A 27,685-nucleotide genomic window follows, 5' to 3' on the forward strand; every position below is an offset into this window, starting at 1 on the left:
GCTGCCTCCCCCTAATAAAGTTTTTTCCGCTTTGAAGCCGTCGCTCAGCGCTGCCGGGAGTTGTAGTTTTGCGCTTCTCCGCTGTGGAGGTTCCTCTCCATGGGCTGCTTGTTGGGACCAGGCTGAGAGCAGGAGGTGAGCGCTCCGGGGCTGGGGGGCTTGGTGGGGGTCGGCAGGGATTTCCAGGCCGGGGGTCCGGACATTATTGCTGCAGAAGTTGTGCCGCTAGCGGATCGGGGCTGCAGAGCTTGCGATCTCCCTGATCGGACCTGGAGATCTCTGACGCATAGTTTTGGGGGAAAATTAAAAAGTTTATTTTTTTTAATATTTTTTGATATTTGCCTGCCCCACCTCTGTGACGTCACTGCCCTCTGACAACTCTGCTGACAACCAGATAAAGTTGGCTTTCTTTTAGGTCATGGATTAAATCTTATGATTATTGATGGATTATTTTTTTTATTTATTTATTTATTTTTAATTTTTTTATTCTAAAAATTTCCAAAAGAGCAAATGGTGGGAGGAGACGGGGGGAAAAAAAAAAAAAAAAAAAAAAGTAGTCGGCGACAACCAGTTTGTTCACCATCTCAGCTCCCGCAGCGGTTGTCAGCCGCAGGACTGATGATTGACAACCAGTGTGGCGACGGCGGTTGTCACCCAGATTATATCAATCCAACCGTCCCTCGAAGATTTGCCACCAAGCATGACTGCCGAAAAACTCTCTGACAACCTCTCCGTAGAAGGAAACGTGTCCGTGCTGGTTGTCATAGCCATAAACTCTTCTAATACCACAATATGATCATTATTTATTTATTATATCGATATCCTGGACCCTAGGACAGATACAGTGCGGGAGGCGTGCCTCTAGTGAGAAAGTTATCTGCCGTGGAACTACAACTCCCAGCGTGTCCTGACAGTAAAACAACTTTGTGTACTATTATTATTTTTTTTTAATTATCATTATTATTATTATTATTATTATTTATTTTTGGCAACAAACTTATAAAAACCTAAAAAAATATTTATCCAATAAGTTGAGGGGGGATTTTAAATAAATGATGTATTTTACTTGCCGCAGTCCCACCACCCCACAACATTTTTTATTTTTTTTTAAATTATTGCAATCAAAATGTCCAATGCATCTCAAAATGGTATCGATTAAAAAGATAATCCCCCCCCCGACAACTTCATCAATGGAACAATAAAAAAGTTAGGTCGACACAATTTTCTTTATAACATTTTTTATTACGGTATACATATATTTTTTTTTTTTATAATTTTACTGGGATTTTTGCAAAAAAACAAAAAAAAATTACAAGTTTGGTATCTCCCAAAGCGTACTGACCTAGAGAATCGTGTCGCTAAGTCACTTTTACCACCCAACTGACCCCCCACACAAAAAAATAATGGTATTTATTTTATTTATTTTTTTTGTTTTATCCCACTTTGAATTTTTTTTTCCCCGTTTTTCAGCACATTACACGGTAAAGTGAATGGCGTCATATAAAACTACAGCTTGTCCTGAGAAAAAAAAACAAAACACACACTGGCATAAAAAAGTGGTGGGTGGGGGGGGGGGTGAGGGAATGCAAAAATAACTAAAAAAAAATAAATAAAAAATGCCCAGTCGGTAAGAGGTTAAGGTGGAAGCATTCAGATGAGCTAAGGCTCGGTTTGTCTACGCAGCGGCGTTCGTCACGTGACAAACGCAATGTGCACTGTCGTAAAAAGCTCATTACATTATTGTGGTTTTTTATTTTGTTTCTGTACACTAAAATTCACCCTTTTATGCATTTGCGCTTTGCATGACCGTCTTGTGGTGCGGCCATTTTAGAGCTCTGATAAAAATAAAAAAATACAAGAGTTGCACATAAAAAAAAAAAAAATTTAGGGTCCGCATCTGCAAAAAAAAAAAAAAAAAAAAAAAAATATATATATATATATATATATATATATATATATATATATTTTTTTTTTTTTTGGCAGACTTTAAAAGAAAAAAAACAAAAAAAAATAGAAATGTGTACAGCCCCACAGGCTATGTGTAGCTGTTCTGTGGATAACACGGACGTCTAACTATGAGGGCTATGGTGGGCTTAGTCGGGCGACATTTGCCACCGGATTTGGTAGGTGTCCGTGACATCTGACCAGAATCGCTGCTGAAGTCAACAGCTATTCAGGCCTCAAAGGCGCTAGGCCCCATTTCTCAAAACTGCCTTAGTTGCCAATAGCAACCAATCAGAGCTCAGCTTTCATGTGGTAAACCTCTGTGGTGAAATGAAAGCTGTGCTGTGATTGGTTGCTATGAGCAACAAAGACAGTGTTGATAAATTTTTCCCTAATGGTTTTTTCAAGCAAAATATGACATGGGTAGGATTACTTGGCAGCCATTTAGGAACTAATTGAGGGTCCCACGTATGTCCTGTCATAGAAAGTGCTGGTCGCTGTCGGTAGGGACAAATTTTATAACTGATGGTGGATGCAGAACTCAATACAATTCAATAATGGTGGCAAAATCTGGGTGGTTGCCGGGTGGTTATTATTTAATATAATATTTTTTTTTTATTAAATGCATTAATTTAGGTTAAATAAAAGCATTTTTACAATTGGGTTTTATTAAACATTGTGCACCGTTTGGCCTTTAAAGGCTTTTTGAGATGAGCGAATAAATTTGAGTGGAAGTAAATTGTACTGGAATTTTACAAACATTTGCTCTAAAATACGGGTTTTTGGTGGCCGCCATTTTTCCAAAATGTAAAGTGTTTAAGGTTAAAAAAAAAAAAAAATCCTAGGGTATCCTCGGCCCCACATGTACCTGTAACCGTCACGTGGCGTACTAAGGCTTTGGTTCACAGTTTCTGAAGTAGGTTTGCTGAAAATGCAACTGTTCGGCAAAGCTGCGTTACAATCAAAACTTCAACTGCAGGGTGTGAACACAGCCTATTCCTACAAAAGCATTTCCTATAAACACAGCCTATAGGCCTGAATCATCAGAGTTTTTGCCAGTTTTCTGGCATAAAACTCCCATGAAGGGTTGCAAATTTTTTGCGCAACTCAAAGTTGTGCAAACATTTTGCAGCTCTTGTTGTTTTTACTCCAGTTCTGGCCTGTTTGTACATATGGGTGGAGCTGGGATGCGGCATGGTCAAACTGGCGCCAACAAAGTAAATGTAATTTACTCCAGAAAATGTGCAACCAAATCTGGCTGGTATAAGTGGAAAGATGCAGCAAATTAAGTAAGGAGGCACATAGCCCTTAATGAATTTAGTTCATCAAAATACTTACACTAAAACTGGTGCGAAATGCTATTCTTAATGACTCGGCCCTGCCTAGAAAGCCGCTCCCATGTGAATGCGGCCCCTGCCTAGAAAGCTGCACACCTTTGAATGCGGCCCATGCCTAGAAAGCTGCGCCCCTGGGGAACATGGCCCCTGGCTAGAAAGCCGCTCCCATGTGAACGCGGCCCCTGCCTAGAATGCTGCGCCCCTGCCTAGGAAGTCGCGCTCCTTTTGAAGGCGGCCTTTGTCTGCAAAGCCAATTCTTAGTTTTACCTACGGTATTTTTGTTAAACTGTACAACAACTATCCAGCCATTATTATGGTTCCCACATGTCTTGTTTGTCGTAACCTTCTAAAAAGAATCTACCACTTTTGGTACACAACTCCTGTGCAGACCTATGTGTCTCCACGGTAATTAAAGCTAAACAAAAAAACAAAAAATCCCTGAATGGATCCAGTGCTGCAGTTGTGTTCCTCCTTCTGGCTATAGGAAGATAGAAGGGTGCCTTCAGTTTTAAGTCCTATTCTTTGTTTATTTGTAACCATGGAGATGCATAAACCAGCTTAAGAGCTGTAGACACAAAGCGGTAGGAGGTTTTTAAACAGACTATTTGTAGTGTTGTTCCTTTTTTTTTTTTTATTAGATACATCATAGTAGCTCAAAATGAAGTTGTGAAAGTTTATACACCCTTTAAATTTAAGCTGCTTGTTTAAGAAAATAAACCCGCCGTCCATCTGCTGTCGCAAGGAGCCTGTCTCCAGATGATAGGGATTCATTACCTATAATTGGTGAATTTACAGATTGAGATGATCGTTCCTGTTCTGGAGATAAATCACCGTTCTATTTTTATCTTTCTTGGACTCCTTTGAGTCAGCGGTGACGGCACATCAAGCTCCTCTACGGCTGGATGGTGGGAAATGTGTCTTTTTAAAGTGCACCATAAAGGGCTTTATCCCATTGTGGCCAGGACTGGTGCCGCGGCTTTGTCCCTTTGTGGCCGGGACTGGTGCCGCGGCTTTGTCCCTTTGTGGCCGGGACTGGTGCCGCGGCTTTGTCCCTTTGTGGCCAGGACTGGTGCCGCGGCTTTGTCCCTTTGTGGCCGGGACTGGTGCCGCGGCTTTGTCCCTTTGTGGCCGGGACTGGTGCCGCGGCTTTGTCCCTTTGTGGCCGGGACTGGTGCCGCGGCTTTGTCCCTTTGTGGCCGGGACTGGTGCCGCGGCTTTGTCCCTTTGTGGCCGGGACTGGTGCCGCGGCTTTGTCCTTTTGTGGCCGGGACTGGTGCCGCGGCTTTGTCCCTTTGTGGCCGGGACTGGTGCCGCGGCTTTGTCCCTTTGTGGCCGGGACTGGTGCCGCGACTTTGTCTCTTTGTGGCCGGGACTGGTGCCGCGACTTTGTCTCTTTGTGGCCGGGACTGGTGCCGCGACTTTGTCCCTTTGTGGCCGGGACTGGTGCCGCGGTTTTGTCCCTTTGTGGCCAGGACTGGTGCTGCTTCTTTGTCCCATTGTGGCCAGTTATAGGGTCCCAATGAAGTGAATGGGGTGTAAACAGGAGCAGCACTTGTTGGAGTCAGATCGAGTCGATCCTAAGGATAAGGTCTTTGTTCTACCGATCGGATGTCCTGATCGTTAGGTCCTTGCAACTACACACAATACCAAACCTGTTCATTCATCATCCATTTATAGAAGAGGTGATAATGTTTAAGGCATTGGGGACAGGTAATCTCAAACTTTCTCCTCAATTTAAAGAACTCGTCCATAATTGTCCCAGATAAAATGTAAAAAACTACTTTGTTCTAGCAATATCTGCGCTATCTAACGTGACAACCACTGCAGCCAATCAGCGGCTGCTGATTGGCTGCATCCTTGGAATATTCCATCAGAACGGAAGCCCACTCTGACAGAATACTGGAGGGCTAAAGATAATCGGCATTTACTAATTGACTACAGCCATTATAAGACTGCTGGGACAGACTGCGTGGTCACCGCTGGAAAGGCTGGAACAGCGATCGGGGTTTTTGTTTATCTGGCCAATTAGTGGGCCACCCATTTTACCAGGTGATCATACAGCTTCGGAAGCTGCCTACAGCTATTTCACTTTGCACTCTCCTGTGCAGTTGATCATGCATGCGTTTGCAAAAAGGAAAGGGGAGTTAGCCGCTCCCGGATAACTCTCTTGTCACGGCTTATCTTCCTTGATAACAAAGATTGTTGGAGTCAGAGGGTCAGCGCTGCCTCCGTTAGACCCAGCACGCCAGTTAATGAGCCGTTTTCAGCTGCAGTTGACGTGCGCTGTGTAGTCGCCGTTCTCAGTACTGCAGCTCCGCTTCTAATGAAGTCAATGTTAGCTGCAGTGCCAAGAACGACCACTATGCAGTGTATGGAGCTGTGTTTTCCATTGACTTCTATAATCAGATGGCATCTGCTGCTCCAGCAGTTACACTATCTCCTATTTTAATGTAGTAAGTTAACCCCCGGCGCGCACTTCACCGTCCATTTCAGCACTTTGCTTGGGATCTGCAGTATCCGTCGTTGCATCTCTCCGGTTTGCTGAAGCAGGAAATGACTGTATCGTCTTTTCAATGTAATCTTGATATATTTTATTTTGTTTTCCTCTTTTTCTTGTTTCTGGGCTGCGATCCCAGGGCTCGTAAAGCGATCTCTGCCTGCAAAAGTATCTACGGCTTATCACTTGCGCGCGAGCAGCAGCCATGTTTCAATGCTGGACCATCCACTTCATTGAAACGCGCCAGAATTGAGCTATTGTATTTCACCGCGGCATCGGCCAGTTGGCATCAAATCTGCACATGTGGCCCAAAAACAAGAGGCTGGTGCTGGTTAATTATCAGAATGAATCATTACCAGCCATGTCCTAATTGCTGGAGGATGGCTGCATTTAGCTGGCTTTGATTGCTGATGAGGGGGGAGAGGATATAGTGTTAAGGGGGCAGCGTTGTGGTCACATGCCATTATAAAACAATTTAAATATATATATATATATATCTATCAATTTTAAAAGGTGTTTGTGTTTCTTGTTTTTTGTTTCGTAAGACACATTTTCCTTTTATAATGTACCGTAACTTTACTATATAGACTGGTGCGGAGTCATCTCATTATTATAAAATGGGAATTTAGTGACCACTCTGTGCTACAGGTAGAGATCAAAATAGTAATACTACCCCCACACATAAGGCTCTGGACCAGGGCTGTGGAGTCGGCATAAAATCTAAAATATATAATACATTGGGTACAGTAGTACAAGGCAGGATGTGCTGAATATTTTTTTCATAATTTGGGAAAGTTCTGAAATCTATATACGGTAATCGTCTAAGGTCCACTTCCGTCTGTTTGTCTGTCTGTCACGGAAATCCCACGTCGCTGATTGGTCACGCCCAGCCGGCTGGGCGCGACCAATCAGCGACAGGCACAGTCCAGCCACTAATTGTCCCCTCCAGTCAGCGCCCACATAGCGTTTTAACAGTCCGTTAACGCTGCCATTAACCCTGTGTGACCAACTTTTTACTATTGATGCTGACTATGCAGCATCCATAGTAAAAACATATAATGTTAAAAACAAAAAAAATCATACATTATATTCTCACCCTCCAGCATCCACGGCAGCCTTTCCCGCTCCTCGCGACGCTCCGGTCCCAAGAATGCAATGACCCCAGATGACGTAGTGGTCTCGCGAGACCACTGCATCATCACATGTTATTGCCGCAAGGCATTACTGGGAACGGAGCATCACGAGGAGCATCGCTAAAGGCCTGGGCTGGATCCGGGGGCCGACGGAAGGTGAGTATAGAACTATTTATTTTTTTATTTTAATGTTTTTTTTTTTTTTTTTTTTTTAACAGGGATATGGTGCCCACATTGCTATATACTGTGTGGGCTGTGTTATATACTACGTGGGCAGTGTTATATACTACTTCGCTGTACATTACATGGGCTGTGCTATATACTGCGTTGGCTCTGCTATATACTGCGTGGGCTGTGCTATATACTGCGTGGACTATGAGACTCTTTCGCCCGGGGCCCTCAAAAACCTGCAGCTGGCCCTGGCTTCACTGATTGGTCTTGGCCGGCCGCGAACAATCGGCGACAGGCGCAGTCCGGCCGCGAATTGGCATGGAATTTGAACCACTCTTCGCTAAGTGGACGCGCCCGGCCGGCCGAATCCTGTGTATTCATTGCATTCTTCTCAAATCTTCATAAATAAACTACATACGTATTCTAGAATACCCGATGCGTTAGAATCGGGCCACCATCTAGTGTCCTATAAACATCTGTTTTGTCCCTGATCTCAGGATATGGGCTTTTAGTGGAGATGAATCTGTGCTGCACTTTATGTACATGCTCAGTAGTGACCTGTTCTGTGTAGTCCTTGTTGAGATGAATCTGTGCTGCACTTTATGTACATGCTCAGTAGTGACCTGTTTTGTGTAGTCCTTGTTGACATGAATCTGTGCCGCACTTTATGTACAGTACATGCTCAGTAGTGGGGCCGGGCTGTAGAGTCGATGAAATGAATCTGTGCTGCACTTTATGTACATGCTCAGTAGTGACCTGTTCTGTGTAGTCCTAGTTGAGATGAATCTGTGCCGCACTTTATGTACAGTACATGCTCAGCAGTGGGGCCGTGCCGTGGAGTCGGGGTCAGGGAAATTGAGTAGTCTGAGGTTTGGCTCACCGATTCCACAGCCCTGCTCTGTACGCAGCTCCCTTGTAACTTCCATGACATTGACGACAAGGATCAAGATCTGGAAACGTCTAACTCCTGATGAAGTCCTTGAAACTCTTAGTCCGCATGAGTCGCTATGGAGCACGGGTAGATGATGTTGGTGCAGCAGAGCAATGCAGACGGAATAAAGGAAGTTGCGGTGGCAGAATGGTATCGGGAAGAGCCAACTCGATCTGTTGAAGCAGAGATTACGGCGTAACATAGTTGTAATCCGCAATGAGGAAGTAGTGGAGCAGAGCTGGGTTTGTCACAGAGTTCACAGCAGAGGTGTTTGTGGTACGGCAAAATTGATGCAGGGAGATAGCCGAGCTGAGTTTGTCATAGAGTCCAAGCCTGAACCGACGCCAGTATCTGTAGCAGCTGGGTTTGTCTGGGACATCTAAACAGGAAAGCAGTCCATGGTATTGGCGTGGTCTCTCAACTACCTACCTCTAATGGTACCTCAAGATGGTGCCATGACAGCACGATTGAAGCCCTGCCCATGATGGCGGCTTTGTTCTCACAATTGGCCATGGTAGTGGTGGGCAGAGTACCGGACACGATCAGCTCGTCGCACTCCCTGGCCCTACCCTAGGGCTATGACATTTCTCTGGTAACCTCATTTATTGCAGCTGTCCTGAAGCACCCATGTCCCACTGCTCGGACTATCCAGGGGGAAGAAAAGCGCCTACCTCCATTATGGCTGCCATCGGGGACGCCACAGACCTGGAATGGAGGATAGGTGACACTGATGATATCTTGTGTGTATTATGAGCATTGCGCTCTCCTTATAACGCCAGGTCTCTGCCCCGCAGTCGCTCGTATATCCCCATACACAGGGCCCGGCTGCCCATCACCGTGCGGCGTGGGATCTCCGAGCTTCGGGAACATCGTAAGCCGTCAATGTTGGAACGTCCTTGATCTGTGGAGCCAGAAGCAAGCTGTAGTACGTTTTTTTTTTTTTCTTTATGCATACAACTATTAATACTTAAGCTATTGCAATGCCCAGCATATGGGGTAAGCGACATAGCTAATCAGAAGAACTATACTACGTTTCTAATTGGACGTATTTGCTAATATTGTTATTATTATTATTACACCTACTGCATATTGGGATAGGTTCTTGGAGAAGGGAATACCTCTTTAAGCACAAACTTTTCCATTTTCGATGACTTTTTTCTTTCTCACTGCGCCACCCTCGTTTGGCCGTTCGTTAAAGCCGTATAATTACAGCAGGTCGTTTGCAGTTTGCTGATCCGTGCATTTGTGACCATGTAAATTGTAATGGGATTTTCTCATTGTCATTTTATTAGAAATATATGTGTCCTTTAATTAAAATGCTGCAGCACGAGCGGCCGAACATGCGGAAAATGTCCTGGCTGACGAGTTTCACGCTAATGGGAAGATCTCTGCCAAATCCTGGCTTGTACATGCTCCAATCTGAGATAAAGTGCTCTGTTATGTGACTTTAGCCTGGGACCCCCTCAATCACGCGGCGTAATTACCTGCGCTCTAAATTACAATGTTTGCATCACTTGTTTAATATAAATTAATCTATTCGTTAGAGAGATCGCATGTGCGGTGCAGCCGAGCACAAGGACTTATTTGTATCAGTCGCAATACTGACCACGGTTCTTGTGACTTGAACTAAAAAGTATTGGCACCCATGAGTATTGGCACCCACAGTAAGTGAATTATTTCTCCCAGAAAATTATTGCAATCACACATGTTTATATCCTTTTGTGTTTATTGGAACAACACAAAAAAATGAGAAAAAGAGCCAATTGGACATCATTTCTCACCCTCCCCCCCCAAATGGGCCCGACAAAATCGGTGGCACCTTTCCAAAATTGTAGGTAACAGCTTTGTTTCAAGCATGTGATGCTCGTTCAAACTCACCTGTGGCAAGCAACAGGTATGGGCGATATTAAAATCGCACCTGAAACCAGATAAAAAGGGGAGAAGTTGACTCCATCTTTGCGCTGTGTGTGTCACACTAAAGCTTGGAGAAGAGAAAGAGGAGAAGAGAAGTCTTGAGGACTTGACAACCAAAATTGCTGAAAAATATGAATAATCTCAAGGTTACAAGTCCATCTCCAGAGATCTTGATGATCCCTTGTCCACGGTGCGCAACAGAAGTTTACAACCCATGGCACACTTCTATGCTGCGGTCACGCTCGGGTCAGGAGATCTGCCGGCCAGTCTGTGGGCTGCGTTCCGATCTTGGTCTGATCTATACGGCCGTCTGACTGCCGATCCAAGCGGTGGTACCGCCACTCCTTAGGATGGTCAATTATTTGAACAGGAGAACCCCTTTAACTGATGGTAGAGGGATTTCTTTCGTAAGGCTTTCTCTTTTTTTTTTTTTTTTTTTTTTTTTACATTGCATTTTTTGGCTATAAAGCCACCAATTTATGTAATTATATGCCGAAGGGTTGCACATGCCATCCGTAGTTTTATGTTGTATATTAGTGTATAAGAAAAATGTAAAAACCATGATTTCTCACACAGCGAAAAATAAAATACCCTTTCCATCCTTCGGGCCCCATATAGACTACATTTCACAGAGTTAAAGTCCCCAACAGGAACACTTGTGAAATGTTTGGAGAGTTCAGCTCTGAAGGTTGATACAGGCTGTAATTCATAATCACTACCGGACCTTGTCATGTATTGTCCTCACCACCATGAGATTCCCTCAGAAATAACTTCAGATCCTCGGAGGTTCCTTCATGTGGACGCGACGTGACCCATTTGGTGATGGGCAATAGTTCTGACAACCCTATATATGGCTCCAATATTATCACAATATTAACTCTTCCAAGCCAGGAGTCATATTAGAAGCAGTATTGGGGTCCTGATGACCCTAATCCCCCTCCCCAGGGGGAGCGATGGAGAAGTTAGATTGTGGACCTCATTTCTCTCCTTATTAGGCCGGCGTCACACACAGCGTATGAAAATACGGTCCGTATATTACGGCCGTAATACGCTGAAAAGTCCCGAAAATAGTGGTCCGTAGCTCCTCCATAGGCAGGGTGTGTCAGCGTTTTTTGCGCATGGCATCCTCCGTATGTAATCCGTATGGCATCCGTACTGCAGAAAGCCGGTAATTCAATTACCGGCTTTTGCTTTCTCCTTCCTAAAACCCGACATGATATGAGACCTGGTTTACATACAGTAAACCATCTCATATCCCCATTTTTTTTGCATATTCCACACTACTAATGTTAGTAGTGTGTCTATGCAAAATTTGGCCGTTCTAGCTAGTAAATTAAGGGGTTAAATGGCGGAAAAAATTGGCGTGGGCTCCCGCACAATTTTCTCCGCCAGAGTAGTAAAGCCAGTGACTGAGGGCAGATATTAATAGCCTGGAGAGGGTCCATGGTTATTGGCCCCCCCCTGGCTAAAAACACCTGCCCCCAGCCACCCCAGAAAAGGCACATCTGGAAGATGCGCCTATTCTGGCACTTGGCCACTCTCTTCCCATTCCCGTGTAGCGGTGGGATATGGGGTAATGAAGGGTTAATGCCACCTTGCTATTGTAAGGTGACATTAAGCCAAATTAATAATGGAGAGGCGTCAATTATGACACCTATCCATTATTAATCCAATACTAGTAAAGGGTTAAAAAAAAAAAAAAACACACACATTATTAAAAATTAATTTAATGAAAAAAAACACAAAGGTTGTTGTATTAATTTATTCTATCCACTCACTGAAGCCCCTCGATCTGTAAATAAAAAATAAATAAATAAATAAACCAAGAATATACATACCTTCCGAGGATCTGTAAGGTCCAACGATGTAAATCCATCTGAAGGGGTTAAAATATTTTGCAGGCAGGAGTTCTGTTAATGCAGCGCTACTCCTGCCTGCAAAACCCCAGCGAATGAAGGTAAAGTAGGTCAATTACCTATATTTACCTGCATTTGCGGTGAGGCGCCCTCTGCTGGCTGTTCCTAGATCGTGGGAACTTTCCTAGAAAGCTCCCTGGCTCGAGATCATAAGAGGGCGCCCTCTGCTGGTTGTCCTCATATGAACTCGAGCCAGGGAGCTTTCTACCGTAGGAAAGTTCCCACGATCTAGGAACAGCCAGCAGAGGGCGCCTCACCGCAAATGAAGGTAAATATAGGTCAATGACCTACTTTACCTTCATTCGCTGGGGTTTTGCAGGCAGGAGTAGCGCTGCATTAACAGAACTCCTGCCTGCAAAATATTTTAACCCCTTCAGATGGATTTACATCGTTGGACCTTACAGATCCTCGGAAGGTATGTATATTCTTGGTTTTTTTTTTTTTATTTACAGATCGAGGGTCTTCAGTGAGTGGATTGAGCGTAGAATAAATTAATACAACAACCTTTGTGTTTTTTTTTCATTAAATTAATTTTTAATAATGTGGTTTTTTTTTTAACCCTTTACTAGTATTGGATTAATAATGGATAGGTGTCATAATTGACGCCTCTCCATTATTAATTAGGCTTAATGTCACCTTACAATAGCAAGGTGCCATTAACCCTTCATTACCCCATATCCCACCGCTACACGGGAATGGGAAGAGAGTGGCCAAGTGCCAGAATAGACGCATCTTCCAGATGTGCCTTTTCTGGGGTGGCTGGGGGCAGATGTTTTTAGCCAGGGGGGGGCCAATAACCGTGGACCCTCTCCAGGCTATTAATATCTGCCCTCAGTCACTGGCTTTACTACTCTGGCGGAGAAAATTGTGCGGGAGCCCACACCAATTTTTTCCGCCATTTAACCCCTTAATTTACTAGCTAGAACGGCCAAATTTTGCATATACACGCTACTAACAGTAGTGTGGAATATGCAAAAAAAATGGGGATATGAGATGGTTTACTGTATGTAAACCATGTCTCATATCATGTCGGGTTTAGGAAGGAGAAAGCAAAAGCCGGTAATTGAATTACCGGCTTTCTGCTATATCGCGCTGGATTAAATATATACAGTTAGGGCCAGAAATATTTGGACAGTGACACAATTTTCGCGAGTTGGGCTCTGCATGCCACCACATTGGATTTGAAATGAAACCTCTACAACAGAATTAAAGTGCAGATTGTAATGTTTAATTTGAAGGGTTGAACAAAAATATCTGATAGAAAATGTAGGAATTGTACACATTTCTTTACAAACACTCGACATTTTAGGAGGTCAAAAGTAATTGGACAAATAAACATAACCCAAACAAAATATTTTTATTTTCAATATTTTGTTGCAAATCCTTTGGAGGCAATCACTGCCTTAAGTCTGGAACCCATGGACATCACCAAACGCTGGGTTTCCTCCTTCTTAATGCTTTGCCAGGCCTTTACAGCCGCAGCCTTCAGGTCTTGCTTGTTTGTGGGTCTTTCCGTCTTAAGTCTGGATTTGAGCAAGTGAAATGCATGCTCAATTGGGTTTAGATCTGGAGATTGACTTGGCCATTGCAGAATGTTCCACTTTTTGGCACTCATGAACTCCTGGGTAGCTTTGGCTGTATGCTTGGGGTCATTGTCCATCTGTACTATGAAGCGCCGTCCAATCAACGTTGCAGCATTTGGCTGAATCTGGGCTGAAAGTATATCCCGGTACACTTCAGAATTCATCCGGCTACTCTTGTCTGCTCTTATGTCATCAATAAACACAAGTGACCCAGTGCCATTGAAAGCCATGCATGCCCATGCCATCACGTTGCCTCCACCATGTTTTACAGAGGATGTGGTGTGCCTTGGATCATGTGCCGTTTCCTTTCTTCTCCAAACTTTTTTCTTCCCATCATTCTGGTACAGGTTGATCTTTGTCTCATCTGTCCATAGAATACTTTTCCAGAACTGAGCTGGCTTCTTGAGGTGTTTTTCTGCAAATTTAACTCTGGCCTGTCTATTTTTGTTATTGATGAATGGTTTGCATCTAGATGTGAGCCCTTTGTATTTACTGTCATGGAGTCTTCTCTTTACTGTCGACTTAGAGACAGATACACCTACTTCACTGAGAGTGTTCTGGACTTCAGTTGATGTTGTGAACGGGTTCTTCTTCACCAAATTAAGTATGCGGCGATCATCCACCACTGTTGTCATCCGTGGACGCCCAGGCCTTTTTGAGTTCCCAAGCTCACCAGTCAATTCCTTTTTTCTCAGAATGTACCCAACTGTTGATTTTGCTACTCCAAGCATGTCTGCTATCTCTCTGATGGATTTTTTTTCAGCCTCAGGATGTTCTGCTTCACCTCAATTGAGAGTTCCTTTGACCGCATGTTGTCTGCTCACAGCAACAGCTTCCAAATGCAAAACCACACACCTGGAATCCACCCCTGACCTTTTAACTACTTCATTGATTACAGGTTAACGAGGGAGACGCCTTCAGAGTTAATTGCAGCCCTTAGAGTCCATTGTCCAATTACTTTTGGTCCCTTGAAAAAGAGGACGCTATGCATTACAGAGCTATGATTCCTAAACCCTTTCTCCGATTTGGATGTGGAAACTATCATATTGCAGCTGGGAGTGTGCACTTTCAGCCCATATTACATATATAATTGTATTTCTGAACATGTTTTTGTAAACAGCTAAAATAACAAAACTTGTGTCACTGTCCAAATATTTCTGGCCCTAACTGTGTGTGTGTATGTATGTATGTATATATGTGTGTGTGTGTATATATATATATATATATATATATATATATATATATATATATATATATATATATATATATATATATATATATATATATAATGTACACATTTATTCTACTGTAAGCTGTCAGTGTGATTTTACTGTACACCGCACTGAATTACCGGCTTTTCTCTCTAACACCGCTGCGTATTTCTCGCAAGTCACACTGCTTGTCCGTGTGTAATCTGTATTTTTAGGGCTTTCATAGACTTTCATTGACGTTTTATTTGCGCAATACGGTGACAAACGCAGCATGCTGCCATTTTCTACGGCCGTAGAAAGCCGTATAATACTGATCAGTTTAATACGGCAGATAGGAGCTGGGGCATAGAGAATAATTGTGCCGTATGTTTTGCGAGTTTTACGGACGTAGTTTCTGCGCTCTTACGTCCGTAAAACTCGCAAGTGTGACGCCGGCCTTAGTGTGAAGTTATTGAGATAATTGCTAATCTTTAGTGATGAGCTCGTTACTCGAGTTTGCTGAGGGTGGTCGGGTGTGCACCAAGTGTCGTGGGCGCTCGAGTGAAATGTTCGAGTGCCAGTGTATGTGAGACAATACCCTCATGTTTTGTGTCTAACAGCTGCGAAACATGCGGGTTCGCATGTCACTCGAGCACCCGTGATACTTGGCGCACACACGGGCAACCTAGGCAAACTGGAGTAATGAGCACTTGCGCTCATCACTCCTAATCTTTGAAAAGTCAGCCATACCGTCCCTCCTGGGATTATGTGGGTAAAATGCAATTTCATCACAAACAAAAATGAAAACTAGACAAAAAAGTATCTGTAATTAATATAATGCATGTTAGGCAAAATTCAGACGTTCGTGTCTGCCGATCTACGACTTTACCGTCTGTGCTCAAGACGCGTTTCACTCTACCATGACCGCTTCCTCAGGGGTGGTCCTCACCGCAGCTCCACCTACTTTATTTAAATGATGCATTCCAAAAAGTAGTGATTATCCCAGCCACACTACATTTACCTGGTGACTAAAGCTGAGCGAATTTTAGAAGGAGCTGTCGAGATTGGATGACCCCTTTTGATGAGCCAGATTGGTACTTATGATTAGGAAATGTGGGTCCTGCCTTATTGGGATTGGTAATGACTAACCTACTTTTCCTGGAAAAACTTGCATTTATTGGTGTTTTTCATGAAATTACGAATTTTCCTTTTTTTTTTTTTTTTTTTTTTTCCCCCTCTAAACGCCCGTGTACTTGTAAGCATGTGACCAGACGCTCCACCACTGTAGGACCATGACCTCCATGTTATGTAGACCCACCAAGTGACTGACCGTACTTGCTTCTTTTACCCCCTTATTGTTGGAGGTTTTTTGGTTCACGTAGTACAGAGGGGTCATCTGTACCTGCCCAGGGAAGGGAGTAATGCCCGAATGCCTCATTACTGCAGAGCATATACATTTATACATTGAGTGTCTGTTGACTGTGAATAATGAATCTGCTTCTGCTTTACAGGCTGCAATAAAGGTAAAAGGGCCGTCCCCGGAGGATCAAGAAGTCGATAACTTGAAGGTATGGTTACCATGATATTGGTTGAGAGGTAGTTTGTGCTTGTAAAGAAACTCTCTGCCCACTTCAACAGACCCGAACAACCTATCCACAGGATAGGTGATAACTTAACATAGTAACATAGTAACATAGTTAGTAAGGCCGAAAAAAGACATTTGTCCATCCAGTTCAGCCTATATTCCATCATAATAAATACCCAGATCTACGTCCTTCTACAGAACCTAATAATTGTATGATACAATATTGTTCTGTGGGGTCCTCACCCCTGGGACCCGCACCGATCGGCAGAATTAAGCTTTTTTTTGTTTTGTTTTTTATTCCCATTAGAATGGGATTAAAATCTGCCATTCTGCCCAGTGGTCGGACCTCTACTAATCACTTTTCCGTTGGGGAGGTAATCACTTTACACGCTTGCCCCCTACCACAGGCCATCTACACTGTCTGCAGAAATATTAGGCAAGTTGTATTTTGATCACATGATACTTTTTATACATGTCGTCTTACTCCAAGCTGTTTAGGCTTGAGAGCCAACTACCAATTAAGTAAATCAGGTGATGTGCATCTCTGTAATGAGGAGGGGTGTTGTCTAATGACATCAAAACCATATATAAGGTGTGCTTAATTATTAGGCGACTTTCCATTGGCAAAATGGGTCAAAAGAGAGATTTAACGGGCTCTGAAAAGTCCAAAATTGTGAGATGTCTTGCAGAGGGATGCAGCAGTCTTGAAATTGCCAAACTTTTGAAGCGTGATCACCGAACAGTCAAGCGTTTCATGGCAAATAATCAACAGGGTCGCAAGAAGCGAGTTGGGCAAAAAAGCGCAAAGTAACTGCCCATGATGAATTGAGGAAAATCAAGCGTGAAGCTGCCAAGATGCCATTTGCCACCAGTTTTGCCATATTTCAGAGCTGCAACGTTACTGGAGTAACAAAAAGCACAAGGTGTGCGATACTCAGGGACATGGCCAAGGTAAGGAAGACTGAAAAACGACCACCTCTGAACAAGAAACATAATGTAAAACATCAAGACTGGGCCAAGAAATATCTTAAGACTTTTCAAAGGTTTGATGGACTGATGAAATGAGAGTGACTCTTGATGGGCCAGATGGATGGGCCAGAGGCTGGATCAGTAAAGGGCAGAGAGCTCCACTCCGAGTCAGACGCCAGCAAGGTGGAGGTGGGGAACTGGTATGGGCTGGTATCATCAAACATGAACTTGTGGGACCTTTTCGGGTTGAGGATGGAGTGAAGCTCAACCCCCAGACCTACTGCCAGTTTCTGGAAGACAACTACTCCACAGCGTGGCTGGCCAGTAAAGGTCTCAAAGAAGAAAAAATAATGACATGGCCCCTGGTTCACCTGATCTGAACCCCATAGAGAACCTGTAGTTTGTCACAGAGTCCAATATAGCAGAGCTGGTAAGTGGAATAGTAGAGCTGGGTTTGTCACCGAGTCCAGTATAGCTGAGCTGGTCAGAGGTATAGCAGAGTTGGGTTTGACCTTCTCAGAGGAGCCTCCCTGTCTTCAGCATTTCCTAAGAGTTGTGGTTGTAGGGGGGAGGGCTGGGGGTCTCGCTGTCCTCACCTAATCTGCTGGCTGCAAAAAACAAAATCAAGTAAAATCCAATCATTCAAGCAAAAGAGAATTTAACAAAATGGAAACTTCTAAATATCAAACTTTCAATTGAAAGATTTTTTTTTTTTTTACCCCATGTTAACAATTTCGTTTTTATTTACACCGCACATTTTTTCTTTATTTTGTAAGTGAAAATAATGATCTTTTTGCTTTTCTGTGCGGCTTGTAACCAGTGATTATCTGAGCTAATCGGGCCCAGCTTTCACACCAGTCTTTTTCTAGTTGTGAGGGAACAGAAAGATTTAATGTGGATAAAAAGGAGAAAATTAGTGGTATGGTCGTGTGCGGAACAAAGCGTCGACATTTCCCATCTATTCTGCGCCGGTAACGTCTGATTCGTTCCATTTACTTGTTAATTGCCGGTACATGGCAGATGTTTATTCATGAAGGAGCGGGGCGTCCTCCTACTTGGCATTACTCCGGCATGTCTTATAGAAGTGCGCGACGGTATTTAACATGGAATGGCGTCAAATATTGATTTTTCTATTTGTGGGTGTTTTTTTATTAATGTATTCAACTAATTATTTTTTTTTTACATCAGTGGAAAAAGTAAAACAAAATTCCAAACTTTTCCCAATGACCCATTTCCGAACTAGGTTCTGCAGCTTAAAGGAGTTTAAAAAAAAAATACACACTGAACAAAGCAAGAAGTAAATGTGAAAAACCGCATATTAGCCTCCTGGAGCGGCCGGCAGCTGCGCTAATCTCCTGGTAGACGTGTGACGTAAAAAAAAAATATCACGTGACCGCTGCAGACGATCAATCTTAGCCTTCTGTATTTCATGACAGCATAAGACCTTCTGCTGGAGCCTTTACTTTTTCGGCAGAAGTAACGGAGTAAGCCTGTCCTACAGCTGACGAATGAGAGGTTATCGGCTAGTGACTGCTGTAGTGGTCAGTGTGAAAACTGCAATATATAAGATTTATTTCACTTTTTTATGTGAATATAAAAAATAAATAAAGTTGTCTTGGCCAACAGTATTCTCTGTATGATCCAGAAACACCATGGAGTTATCCCCTGCTACCCAATGCTATCTTGATCAGCTAAAGCAAAGGGATACTATTTTTTGTTCTATTGCAGAAAGGGGAGAGGTTCCTGCTGCAGCCAGTTGTCTTACAGCCACACACAGGACATTGAGGAGTGAGATGTTTCTTCCTTGTAATAAAAAGCGTTTTTGTTAGTTTTTCTGTTTATTCCTTTACCGTATAGATTTGGGCACATCACTTTTTAATTACTAATTATAATTACCGTAGCCTTTGTTAATTACATTTTGTTCTTAAAGGGAATATGGCAGCAGGCTTTTGCTATGTAATCTGTGGAAAGAATAAAGTAGAGGCCGAGACCCTGATTCCAATGATGTGTCACTTGCTGGGCTGCTTGCTGTCCTCTTGATACATTTTTATCTGCTGCATGTCTGGCAGTGCTCTGAATGCTGAGCTCTGTATACCCCGCCCACACCACTGATTGGCAGATATAGTGTTCACAGCATGCTGCCAATCAGTGGTGTGGGCGGGGTTTGCACAGTGCAGGAGGACTAGGAGGTGCGAGAGACTTAAGGTACCGTCGCACTCAACAACTTTCCAATGATCACGACCAGCGATAGGACTGGGGATTTATTATGATGGAATATAGGCTGAACTGGATGGACAAATGTCTTTTTTCGGCCTTACTAACTATGTTACTATGTATGTTACTATGATACGACCTGGCTGTGATCGTGCGAAAGTCCTTGTGTGGTCGCTGGAGAGCTGTCACACAGACAGCTCTCCTGCGACCAACGATGCCGAAGTCCCCGGGTAACCAGGGTAAACATCGGGTTACTAAGCGCAGGGCCGCGCTTAGTAACCCGATGTTTACCCTGGTTACCATTGTAAATGTAAAAAAAACAAAAAAAACAAACACATACTCACATTCCGGTGCCTGTCACGTCCCCGGCGTCCGCTTCCCTGCACTCCTCCTGCATCCTGTGTCAGCGCCGGCCGTAAAGCAGAGAGGTGACGTCACCGCTGTGCTCTGCTTTACGGCCGGCCGGCACTGACACAGGATGCAGGAGGAGTGCAGGGAAGCGGACGCCGGGGACGTGACAGGCACCGGAATGTGAGTATGTGTGTTTTTTTTTTTTTTTTTTTTACATTTACAATGGTAACAAGGGTAAACATCGGGTTACTAAGCGCGGCCCTGGGCTTAGTAACCCGATATTTACCCTGGTTACCAGTGAAGACATCACTGGATCGGCGCCACACACGCCGATTTCAGCGGGTGATCCAGCGACGAAATAAAGTTCTGGCCTTCTGCTGCGTGTCAAACACAACGATATCGCTATCCAGGACACTGCAACGTCACGGATCGCTATCGTTATCGTTGTAATATTGTTCAGTGTGAAGGTACCTTTAGTCCAGAAGTAATAATCTCCTGCTGATAAAACACTGATTTTATTGAAACAGTAGCATGCAGCCTAATCAGTGACACATCGCTGGAATCAGGGTCTCTGTCCCTACATCATCCTGCTCTCTGATACATTTCAAAAACCTGACAAATTCCCTTTAATATCTTTGTTTGTTTTTTTTTAAAGTAAATTTGAAAAGAAAGTGGAAGAGTTGTTTCTTTTCATTTTCACCCTAGTTTGTATTCTACCTGCGTTACCTTGATTCTTTTTTTAGAGAGAGGGAAGACGGTAGAAAAATAGAAAATTACCGTGTGGCTTGCAGCATTTATGGGAAAGATCCGGGCCAGATAAGCGCCACTTACTCGCAAATTGGAGGCTCTTACCGTCACATAAAAAGCAATTGTTTCAGTGATAACGAAGCCGTTTTCTTTCCGAGCTCTGGTGTTTAGTGTTGTCGCTCATTCACCGTGTGATCGCAGCTCTATCAGGGCGGAACGTCTCGGAAGCCCAGCGTATCGAGTGTGCACGACGCGAAAGACCCTGACGATGGTGGTGTTACCTAGAGCGGTGTGGACCCTGCGCTTTGTGAGCCAAGGACAGACAGGATGGAAATGTACAATCCTTCAAAATAACAAGGGCTGAAAAGTTATTTGCTTTGTTTTCGAGAACAATGACTTATTCTAGTACTCTACCGGTGTTCACCTATCAGGACTGAACCACCGTACAATAGCCCAAGGCCATTGTTGAAACCACAGACTGTTAATCCATAGCTGTCAAGATAATACGAGGCAGAAACAGGCGAGTCACTGGTTGACAAAACAAGCGTCTGTGAAGTCTACAGTCTTGGGGGGGACAACTGGACCTCCTTATGGAGACAAGCAAAGTATATTGGCAATGCTCCTTGGGAAAAAAAAGTATGCTAAAGAATTCACTTCTGTGAAGAAGTTGGTTTCGCTGGTCAAATATTGTGGAGGCTGCTACTGAGTCAGTGTCTAACTCCTTAACGAACCTTGGGCTAGAAGACCAACTACGCCGGATGCCCTTCTGTAGACCCTTTTGAAGATCAGAAAGCTCTTTGACTACCCTTCTAAAGGCCCTCATCAAATGGTCTAATTTGTGTATTGGGTGGGGGGTAGATATGGATCCAACATGTTGAATTTTGGACTGTTGATTTCCTTTATTGTCCTCTAAGAGATAAGCCGCCTCTAGAGATGTCTGGTGGTGGCTCTCAGAGACTGGAGTGGTTGATGGAGAGTGATCCTGTGTATAGGAGAGTCAGGCCAAATAGTTGCCAGCTGGACCATCGTTTCGGCCTACAGCTATGTAAAGTGTATGGCGGGAGTTGAGCTTAAGCCTGTGTGGCTCAATAGATCCAAAATTCCCAACTGATTTAATGTCTAAATTTACTTTTATGGTGGTGGGGCGTTCTGTTCTTTCTTTCTGATGCAGATGATATTGAGAATGTTGAAAGGAGTTGTCCATCACAGACCAATCCTTTCACAATGTGGCCATCGGGGTGATCAGTTGATCGTTTTTGGTCGCGCTCCTGGCACCACTGGTAAAGAACTGTTTTTCCCAGAGGAAGCTGTCTAGTTGGGCATTTACCCTTACCCCAGTGGTTAATGGGCGTCTTTGTGAGACCAGGATGTCCAAGTCTGCTGACATCGAATTCAGGATGGTAATCACTAGTGGTGAAATTTTATCATTTCAAGGGGTTGTTTCATGAATACAATCCCTGTAATGGCACATGAAGGTCACAGACAGGAGGTCACTGCCCGGAATCCCCTTCCAGGAACCAGAACGAAGAGCTGCTCTGTGAGACATTTGATGTATTCCATGGCTGACTTATCTGTAAATACATTTCCTCCTCACCCATGATCATTGTTGGGGGGGCTCCAAAGTGAAAAGCCCCTTTTAACTATCTGACCATATAGGTGTCCTAAACCATGCACTTCGACACCCGTTACCCTAAAGATGTGGTGCCGCGGCTGCTCAAACGCCCTTCTCCTATCTGATACTGATGATCCCTACTAACTACGAAGATGCAAGAATTCTGCGGTAAAAGTCATCTATTCCATCATGGGTTAGAAAATTAGGAAGGCAATAGGTTGAGAATGTCCATTGCCGGCCATCAGTTACTTGTTGGCTGCGACACGTTGGCGTTGTGGCTATCCAGTGTGGACACTACCCTACAGATCCATGATCTCCTTGGCTTTCCACCACTTCCTAGTCGATTGGATTGAGTCTGTACATAAGATTCGACAGCTATTGTATGAGTCCGCTTGTCGTGTTTCATGGTTTGCCGTCTGTACCAGGGATACTTTTTTTGTTGTTGTTGCAAAGATCCAACTCTACGTAAATGATTAGTTTAATCTCACCATGCACAAACCAGGCCGCGTATACATTATTTATAGCCTAGATATGTAGGATTACAGCTCTGAATATTTAATACAGATCTGGGGAGATGTATTTGTGTGGATTTAGAGGAGGATTAAGGCCGCAGTTACAGGTAACTTTCATTCATTGTCAATAATAACATTTGACCCCTTGAATGCCGATGCGGCAAGTCGAATATTGATGAGAAGTCTGAGCTACTTTACTCATCAAGCCAATATAAAGGCATAGTAGAATTTGGTCCTTACACGGGTCCATGGCAGGGCCCTGTAGCTTTCAATACAGCCAAGTGCATTGCTTGATGCTTTTGGTACAGGATGATTTTGACTAGGCCCTTGTGTAAAGAATACAAATATATAGGCTTTTATTGTAATGTATGTAAATCGGCTCTCCTCATCCGGAAGAAAAAAAATTGGATCTTTATTGCCACATAGATAATGTCTGACTTTTAGCAACATGACTGAAGATGTAACACTGTCGGGGTTCCTTCCGCCGATTTTTAAGGCTTGTTAAAAGGTCAGAAGTTGACTTATAGTGTAGCTATCATCAGTAGGCTGACACTTGAGAAACCGTGCTCTTCCATCTGGAGAGGAGATAATTTTGTCTAGTTTTTAATTTCAGCTCTGGTTCTCATTCACAAGCAATGGAAAAAGTAAGCAAATCGGCTCTCTGCCAGAAGGAAGAAAGCGGCTCCCCGGTACCACTTTTACATGGTAACTCCATCTGTAGACCACTTTTTTGGACTGCTTTCTCAGGTTTCAGAGGGTTGGAAATTGATTTTATAGATTAGTTACCATCAGCAGGTGGCACTTGTGAGTTTTCTGCCTTCTGGGGGAGAGCTAATCTGCATACTTTTTACCAATGTTTGTAAATCTGATTAGTTAGAACTATATTCTAGTGCAAGATGTCAATGTCTTCTGCACGGCTTAGATGTTTTTAGACAATGGAATAACGCTTATCAAAGCTCCCACAGAGGGTTCTTTTCAGTTACAGCGGTATTATCCTAAAGGAAACTTTTTTTTTCTTGGCAGTTCCTACAAAGCTAAGGTATATACTAAAGCTGAATTGGGGGTGCAAGTGTATTCATAAGTGGTTATAGAGGTTCATTTAGGTAATTTTAAAGAGGTATTCTCACACTAAGAGGCACGTCTATCTCAAGAATGGTCTCGTGCTTGAGATGGTGCAGTCATCCCTTCCATCTCCAATCACCAGTGTGGACTGTGCTCTATCTAGGGAGTTGGAAAGAGAGGAGTATTTATTTTGGCAATTCATGCCTAAAGAAAAGATATATATTTACCGCATATAATTTTTTTTTTTTTTAAATGTCAGCCTAAATCTTTTAACTAATTCAGCCTTTGTTAAAAACATAAAAGGTAACAAAGCAAAACCTGTGTAATAAATACAATCATCTAAATAATCCTAGGCAGGACAATATAGAGGGCGGCAGGACTTTGTCCCTCTTCTTTAATATATAGGCATCCCTTCTCTACAAGCAAGCATGTCCCCTGAAGTTGGCTTGGACGAAACGCGTAGGGACGAATTTATAAGGGAGAGTGCAGGGCTTCCTATGTATAGGGGTAGTTGTGGACTGCCCTTGTAAGGGCAGGAGCTTTGGGGATAGACTATAGCCCCATAGGGATTGATATAGGGACTGTCATCCCTTCGTATCCTGGATGTCTACCTGACAGGGGATTATCCGGTGCACCGCTGCCCTCGTTGTGGAATTGGTGAGACGTTCCTTATTCATGTTTATATTTCATAAATACCAGCAGGCATGGTTTATAATACATGCTATGACTGTCTCTTTTGGTCTTATGCGACTGAGTGCAGTAGATTTGCTGTTATCACATATGACATTGGTGGCACAGCTTTTTCATGTTCATTGCCTCAGCAATAAGGATTCTGGCTGTTGTTGCAGTCGAGTTCTCTTTTTTTTATCCCTTATAGGGCTCACTAGTCTCTATGGACCATTACGTTATATGGCAGAGACCTAGCCCTGTTTTTTTGGTTTATTTTTCACTTGGGTGATTTGTTTTTTTTAGGTTACTTTTTAGTATTAAAAGTTACGTTTTATTAGTCCTTCTTGCTGTATTGGTAAAAAGATAAAAGCCAACAATGGTGGTTCCTAAGATCCATGTGGGCTGCATGTAGGCTTTTGTACCAATTGATTTATTTATTTTTTTTCCTTGAGTACTAGACCAATTGGACAAAGGTGCGGTAAATACAGGAGGAACACAGAGGGTTGAGTGCACAGGAAATATCCCTTAAATCTTCAATGCCTTGCACGTTCATTGACCAGAGACAAGTTCCCGAAACCTCAAAAATGGCTGACTATGGTTACTTCGTCTTCTCTCAATGTACACTAAAGCTTTTCTGGAGTCCGTTTTTTTTTTTGGATTAATGTTTTACTTAAGGCCTTATGTTAAGATACAATGAAAAGTTTTAAGTCGTACATAACTTGGTAGCATATGGTAAGTGAGTACACCCATCTTTCTTCTGCCGCCTTTAGAAGTCATCATTATGGGGAATAAAAATGTGTTAGATAGCAAACAAAGCCTTGCCTCATATGACAGTTTTTTCCTTTTGTAAAGCCTTTGGGCCCAGGATGACGCCGCCACCTTATTATCCGTGTTTATTTTACATGAACGGATTATTAAATAGTTATTTGCAAATCTTATAAAAGACCCAGCAGGAGCAGCCGTGCGGTAGAGCCGGAGGAGACTCGCTCAGGATCATACATTATTCATGTGTCACACTGCCTTGTCTCCAAAAAAAATAACCAACAACTTTTATGTAACGTTTTTGTGACCCGTGCATGTCGTGGAGGAAAAATATACAACCGATCCCTTACCTTTAAAAAAAACAAACAAACCAGGTGCTATAGGGGAAATAATCCAATAAATTCTAGCACCTTGGTCCAAAAGTGGAGAATGTTTCCTACAACCAAAGAGGTGAGGGAGTCTTTGTGCACAGACCTGGGTTTTATAATGCGCCCCACAACTTTATATATTTTTACTATCTCTTATATCTACATATCTTTACCAAAAAAAGCACAAGACATGCAAAAAATGCTAGACATAGTGCCAATGGAAATAGCAACTTCCAACCGCATTGTCCCTCAGCAAGACGTCCTTACGAAAAAAGCAAAGGTTCTTGGCGCATAAATTGGCCAATTCATGTGTGCCCATCAACCACGGCAAGGTGACACTTTTCTGACGGGTCCTATCATAACCCTTCCCTATCCTACTGTACATGCCACTTTTGGGCTAAAAAGCCTACAATAATGGACAAACATGTCTATCCTGGGCTGCAAGCCTACAATTTGAATGGGCAAGTAGAATTGGTTGAGAGCATCTACAGGTCAATGGAAAGAGTGCAGTGTCAGGGCAGAGAGAGCCACACCCTCCAAATTAGCTGTACAAAAAAACCTGACCAGCACTTCAAGTGTGAATAGGTGTAAGCTATTATGATATGATCCATCAAAGAAGTGTCACCTTGCCGTGGTTGATGGTCACACATGAATTGGCCAATTTTATGCGCTAAGAACCTTCGCTTTTTTTTATAAGTACATCTTGCTGAGGGACAATGTGTTTGGAAGTTATTTCCATTGACACTATATGTCTGGGCATTCACAGAGTGCTGCTGTGCTTTTTTTTTACACATATCTTTAGACATAATCCTCATCACTGTCCCCATCAGGGCTCACAATCTACATTCCCTATCACTATGTCTTTCGAGCGTTGTCATAAAGGGCAAATTAGACCATTAGATAGGAAACTAAAATACAGTATAAGCTTTCATTACAATATGGTGTAGAGCTGGCATCACCTTGGTCTGTCTAGTGAGCCCCAAGAAGAAAAATGTTTCAGAAGCCACGCCCTAGAGAAACCTGGATGTCCACCCATGAGGGAGCTGTAATTGTGCCATTAATTGTTTTTTTTTTTTTTTGTGTCACCTGGTTTCTCATATAATGGATATAACTTGACTGGGGAAGACCACTCAATGACCTACTTGTTCTTTGTTTGATTACTTGGGTTACTTTCTCAGGGAAGAATTGATGATGTCCCACCACCATCCACATGACGAGGTTGATCGCATTTCTTTAGGCAAGGTTGATTAGGCTTTCGCAATGATTGACTCTTTATGAATATTGGGACAAGTGTTCATGTAGGACACCTTTTCTGTAAGACATCCTGGCAATGTGATGTTCTTCTGTGCCATTCCTATCGCGAGCTCGAAAGTGTCCTTGGTTCGAGTAGCTAATGGGAACGTTCTTATGCTCATCAGATGGTGAATACTTGTCTCGATGACTACTCCATCCAAGATTTACATTGTACTTCTCACTTTCCAGATCACCAGCTCTTCTGCTGCGTTTTAAGACTCCTACACATCTAGTGCTGGTCTACTACGTGACATACTTGAGGACATCACCACCTCCACCACAATGAGGCAACTAAAAGGAAAACCAAAGAAGGAGTCTAACAAAGATAAGAAGGAGCGGAAACAAGCCATGCAGGAGGCTCGTCAGCAGATCACCACCGTAGTGCTTCCCACAATCGCCATCGTGATGGTCCTGATCGTCGTGTTCGTCTACGTGGCAACCCGTCCAAACACAATCGAGTAACACGTACTCCCTTGTGTATGGGTACAAGATGCTTTGTGCCAACAGAACCAAAAATTATTATTTTTTTTTTTACTCTACATTGACAGTTTATACGGAGGATCTCCTCGATCATCCTCAGTGTTTTTATCTGATTGATTTCGCCTCTGTCCTATTGAATGTAAAAAAAAAAAATAGAAAAGTTGGGCAGGAACAAAAAAAAAGTGCCATAATTTATATGTAAAATAACAAACAAAACTTGTGCCTTTTTTGGGGGAAAATAATTTTTTAAATATACCAGCTTAAAAAATAAAAATGTGGGATATTTAAGGAATTGGGGGCATCACACTTCATTCAAATGTACCACGCTGTTGCTATATTCTGTCTCAGTGGCCAAAGGACTCTACTTCGTGAAGACGTCAGTGTAATATATTGCACCCCACATCCCTGATATTTATTTTTGGAATAAAGGATGGAACATCTGTTA

At 43.1% G+C, this 27,685-nt stretch overlaps 1 long non-coding RNA gene across 1 annotated transcript; it reads left to right on the forward strand.

Moving 5' to 3' along the window:
• LOC138671238 (uncharacterized) lies at positions 1-27,685 on the forward strand. The gene is made up of 3 exons (XR_011319442.1): positions 1-135; positions 16,128-16,184; positions 26,950-27,685. It is a non-coding gene; the product is annotated as an uncharacterized lncRNA (long non-coding RNA).

This window comes from Ranitomeya imitator, chromosome 3 (assembly GCF_032444005.1).
Source record: "Ranitomeya imitator isolate aRanImi1 chromosome 3, aRanImi1.pri, whole genome shotgun sequence".
In the NCBI taxonomy this organism is placed as follows: Eukaryota; Metazoa; Chordata; class Amphibia; order Anura; family Dendrobatidae; genus Ranitomeya; species Ranitomeya imitator.